The following is a 5,958-nucleotide window of genomic DNA, read 5'->3' on the forward strand; positions in this document are numbered from 1 at the left end:
CACAGGGCAGCATCTTAGGACCTCTTCTATTTCTTATATATATAAACGATCTGCCTAATGTCTCTAATATTCTCAAACCTATATTGTTTGCTGACGATACTACCCTTATCTATTCAAACCTCAACCCACATACACTAAATAATGTTGTGAATAATGAATTAAAAAAAGTCCACTTATGGATGTCAACGAACACACTAACATTAAACATCGAAAAGACTTACTACATCTTATTTGGAAGCAAATCATCAAATGCAATTCAGCTACAGATAGACAACATTAACATCAGTAATAAAAATGATGGCAAGTTTCTTGGCCTATTCCTAGACAAGAGACTCAACTTCAGCACCCACATTCAACACATAACTAAGAAAGTCTCTAAGACAGTTGGTATAGTCTCCAAAATCAGATATTATGTTCCTAACTCTGCTCTCCTCTCACTATATTATGCACTAATCTACCCCTATCTTAATTATGGTATCTGTGCATGGGGGTCTGCCACTGCAAACCACCTTAAGCCCATCATCACACAGCAAAAATCTGCTATCAGAATAATAACTAACTCTGCTTTCAGACAACACTCAGCTCCCTTGTTTAAATCCCTAAACTTGCTAAATATTAACTCCCTCCACACATTCTCTTGTGTCAACTACATTTACAAAACCCTGTTCTTAAATGCAAACCATGCTCTGAAACTCTCCCTGGACAGATGTAATAGGACCCATTATCACCACACCAGAAATAAATATCTCTTTGATATCCCCAGGGTCAAACTTAATTTGTGTAAACACTCTATGCAAATTAAGGGACCTAGTCTATGGAATTCACTCCCTAGTGAATTGAAAAACTGTAAAACTTTTGCCTTATTTAAAAGCAAAACCAAAAAGTACCTAACTTCATCTTCTTAGTTTCCTACACTGAGCTTTAAATTTGCTCTGTACCTAGTGTTACCCAATCTCCTAATTTTTATGTAATATCAAACAACCTTATCATTGTGTTCATTGCTGTCTTCTTTTATGTGCTAGCCATATGCTGTATTGTGACTACCAATTTTTGTCAACTACCATTCAAGCTGTCATTGCAATCAATCTTATATTGTTTCTGCTGTATTGTGCCTACCAATTTTTGTCAACTACCATTCAAGCTGTCATTGCAATCAATCTTAGCTACCTATGTGCTTTAATATACTGTACCTACAATTTTCTCTCATCTTTTTTTTCATTTCATGTAACTGTTATCATTTTTTTGTCTATAAATTTTGCAAGTATTTACCTCCTTAAAATTTTCTTAGATTAAGGACCTGCCCGAAACGCTGCGCGTGCTAGTGGCTTTACAAGACTGTAATTACCATATTTGTATCCTCACATTCCTTTATGTACATTCTTGTATATAAATAAATAAATAAAATAAATAAATAAATAAATTGTATATATGTACATATGTATATAACATATTAACAATTGTGTAACTAGCTTCAAAAGATTGTCACTTGCTTAGCTACACGAACTTTGGGGTTGTTTCTGAACCCATTATGTGCCTCTGTAACCCTTTCCACCACCGCCCATGGGATGGGTATGGGGTGCATATTAAAAAAAAAAAAAGAATATAATCAAAGACTGATACCTGTGAATATGGGAGAGTGCAGCCTGGGCGACGTCTCCCATGTTAATTACCTCCCCGTCCCACGTTACGTCCCAATCACGAATATCACTACCGCCATCTCCACCAACAACAATCACCAATACTCATCCTAATCCTTGCACAGAAGCCCTCCAGAATATCTTTATTGAAGATCAGCATTGTTCCAAATGGATAACAAAAACTGGAACTCAACTCAGAATGTATCAGGTTCATGATTTGTACCAAGAGAAACAACAACGGCACTTTCCTGCACCGTGGGAGGTTACACCCTTTCCAGTTTTAATCCCTCCCTTTCCACCCAAGAAGCAAATTAGAGATCAGCCCAAGCTTCGTCTTGAGGCAAAGCTCAACTTAAGCCATATTGATGCTCTGTCCACAGAGCATTCTCTCTCTCAAATTATATACACTGATGGTTCCCTACACCGCACCACGGGTGCAGCTGGAAGTGCAGTTGTCCTGACAATGGGCGATGGCCTATACTTTGAGTGGGGAGTCCGTATAAACAACTGGGCCTCTACCCTTCAGACTGAACTATTTGCCTTGATCCTTGCACTGAAATGTGTACAAGTCTCAAAATTTGATACATTAATTGTAAGTGACTCACTATCATCCTTAGCAGTTTCCGTGGCGCAGTGGTAAGATACTCGCCTGGCGTTTCGCAAGCGCCTTGCCTTGGGTTCGAATCCTGGCCGGGGAGGATTGACCGGGCGCCAATCCTTAACTGTAGCCTCTGTTCACCCAGCAGTGAATGGGTACCTGGTTGTTAAACGATTCGGCGGGGTCGTATTCCGGGGAAATTAGGGTTAAGGACCTGCCCGAAACGCTACGCGTACTAGTGGCTTTACAAGAATGTAAAAACTCTTGTAAACTCTTGTATACCAATTAAATGCTCTCAACTCTTTAAGACATAACTGTAACATGCTCGTGTCCGAAGCTAGACACAAATACAACAAAATTATTAAGGATGGTAACAGAGTCTATTTCATGTGGTCTCCATCTCATGTTGGCCTCCGAATGCATGATAGAGCTGATAAGTTAGTCAAAGAATCTGCCTTTAAAGGAGCCGTTGAGTGTAACCTTGGATTGTCAATGAGCAATCTGAGAGCAGCAGTACACCGAGAACTTCAACAAGATCTTGTAGATCTGAGGCAAAGTGAAATCGACACCAGTAATTCCATCTATCATCATACTATCATGCAAGAGGAGCCACACATCTATGGTTCATCCAATAAAATCAGCAGACTTCTAGATGTTACTACTGCTCGGCTTAGACTCGGTTACAAGTATCTCTGGGAATTCTCATTATCTGCTGATGTAGACCTGACCAAATGTAAACTGTGTCAACAAAATTATTCGCACACCCTCCGTCACTATGTGATGGAGTGCGAAAAGATACGTGAATTTAGAGACAATTCTATAATCAATGTTCCAGCGATGTGTCAATATTTCATTCAAAATGATCTGCTACCAGAAATTTTAGCCAAATATCCCCAGTTTGCTAACTGTAGGTAGTAACTAAGTGATTGTAACCTATCCACCGCTGCCCACTGGATGGGGGGCAGTGTGCAGGACAAACATATAAATTTTGACACTAGCTCTCCACATATGTCAGTTGCTTAATTTAGAACCTGTACTTGAGGTCGATCTCGAACCCATTGTTGATGTGATGACTTATATTGAATTTTGTAACTAGTTCATCAAGATTGTAACTTGCTTAGCTAAATGAATTGTGGGGTTCAGTCCCTGAGCCCATTATGTGCCTCTGTAACCCTTTCCACTACCACCCACAGGATGGGTATGGGGTGCATAATAAATGAACTAAACTAAAAACAATATAATGAAGACATTTCTGTGTGTAGTGTAGTGTAAGTTTGTTTACTACGCCGGGTGCATGTGTATTATTACATTAGATTCCCAGGCAGCAGCAGTACCTCGCATTCCTTGGCTAACCTCTCGTGGTCACGCAACTCCTGTGTTTAATACCCGAATGTCGACATCGTCATGGAGGGGGAGGGGGACTAGCAGGAGAAAGTGACAAGCCATTAGGACTGTATAGCACTTGGAAGGGATCAGGATTTGGGATGGGACGGGGGAGGGGGAGACAAAGGTAGAGTGATGGGGAGGGGGAGCTAGAATGGGGAGTGTGAGAGAGAGAGCTAGAATAGGGAGTGAGAGCTAAAATAGGGAGGGAGGGAGAGAACTAGAGTGGGTAGGGAGGGAGAGAGAGCTAGAGGGGGGAGAGGAAGAGAGAGGGAGAGCTAGAGTGGGGGAGGGAGGAGGGGAGAGGGAGAGAGAGAGAGAGCGATAACTAGAGTGGGGGGAGAGAGAGAGAGAGAGAGAGAGAGAGAGAGAGAGAGAGAGAGAGAGAGAGAGAGAGAGAGAGAGAGAGAGAGAGAGACAACTAGAGTGGGGAGGGAGAGAATTATTTTTTTTTTTTTTTTGCATGGATATTCCTGCGCGGGCCCTAAGCCTCTGGCTGGCCCACTGTGCGGGCCCTAAGCCTCTGGCTGGCCCACTGCGCGGGCCCTAAGCCTCTGGCTGGCCCACTAAGTGTTGCTTGTTTCTGTTTTACTTGGGCGGAGTATGAGTATTTTATGACTCGTATGGTCGCTTCAGTAAGATTTTGCCATATGCGTTTAACAATTTCTTTTGCTCTGTTGAATCTAAGTTGAAATCTTAATGGGTTTGTAACTGTGCACTGTGTTAGATAATGTTCCAGTGGTCTGTTGTGGTTGTAACTGTGCAGTGTGTTAGATAATGTTCCAGTGGTCTGTTGTGGTTGTAACTGTGCACTGTGTTAGATAATGTTCCAGTGGTCTGTTGTGGTTGTAACTGTGCAGTGTGTTAGATAATGTTCCAGTGGTCTGTTGTGGCTGTAACTGTGCAGTGTGTTAGATAATGTTCCAGTGGTCTGTTGTGGTTGTAACTGTGCACTGTGTTAGATAATGTTCCAGTGGTCTGTTGTGGTTGTAACTGTGCAGTGTGTTAGATAATGTTCCAGTGGTCTGTTGTGGTTGTAACTGTGCACTGTGTTAGATAATGTTCCAATGGTCTGTTGTGGTTGTAACTGTGCACTGTGTTAGATAATGTTCCAGTGGTCTGTTGTGGTTGTAACTGTGCAGTGTGTTAGATAATGTTCCAGTGGTCTGTTGTGGCTGTAACTGTGCAGTGTGTTAGATAATGTTCCAGTGGTCTGTTGTGGTTGTAACTGTGCACTGTGTTAGATAATGTTCCAGTGGTCTGTTGTGGTTGTAACTGTGCAGTGTGTTAGATAATGTTCCAGTGATCTGTCGGGCATTTCTCCACAGTGTTGACATTTCCTCTCATCTTCCGGAACCTGTAAGCCTATTTCCCATGCACATGGGTATCCAATCCTGATGCAATGTAAGTGTACTTTTGTTGCTCTACTGCTCCCTTTCATCAAACTAAGTGGTTCGTAGTTGGTTGAATTCTTGTACCAACACGCAGATAACTAGAGTGGGGAGGGAGAGAGAGAGAGAGAACTAGAGTGGGGAGGGCGAGAGAGAGAGAGAACTAGAGTGGGGAGGGAGAGAGAGAGAGAGAACTAGAGTGGGGAGGGAGAGAGAGAGAGAGAACTAGAGTGGGGAGGGAGAGAGAGAGAACTAGAGTGGGGAGGGAGAGAGAGAGAGAGAACTAGAGTGGGGAGGGAGAGAGAGAGAACTAGAGTGGGGAGGGAGAGAGAGAGAGAGAACTAGAGTGGGGAGGGAGAGAGAGAGAACTAGAGTGGGGAGGGAGAGAGAGAGAGAGAACTAGAGTGGGGAGGGAGAGAGAGAGAGAACTAGAGTGGGGAGGGAGAGAGAGAGAGAGAACTAGAGTGGGGAGGGAGAGAGAGAGAGAACTAGAGTGGGGAGGGAGAGAGAGAGAGAGAACTAGAGTGGGGAGGGAGAGAGAGAGAGAACTAGAGTGGGGAGAGAGAGAGAGAGAGAACTAGAGTGGGGAGGGAGAGAGAGAGAGAACTAGAGTGGGGAGAGAGAGAGAGAGAGAGAACTAGAGTGGGGAGGGAGAGAGAGAGAGAACTAGAGTGGGGAGGGAGAGAGAGAGAGAGAACTAGAGTGGGGAGGGAGAGAGAGAGAACTAGAGTGGGGGAGAGAGAGAGAGAGTGTGAGTGTGACCCACCATGACTCATAGTGGGGACCCCCTGGACACCAGTGTTCTGGTGCCTCTACCACAACCATTCACAAGAATAACAAATAAATGGTCAATAATATTAAACATATATTTATTTTATTTGTACTTGAACACAACTGGTCTTAAAACATTAACAACATGCTGTAGAACAGCAACTAATCAACATGATAA

The sequence above is a fragment of the Procambarus clarkii genome, chromosome 74, assembly GCF_040958095.1.
Source record: "Procambarus clarkii isolate CNS0578487 chromosome 74, FALCON_Pclarkii_2.0, whole genome shotgun sequence".
Classification (NCBI taxonomy): domain Eukaryota; kingdom Metazoa; phylum Arthropoda; class Malacostraca; order Decapoda; family Cambaridae; genus Procambarus; species Procambarus clarkii.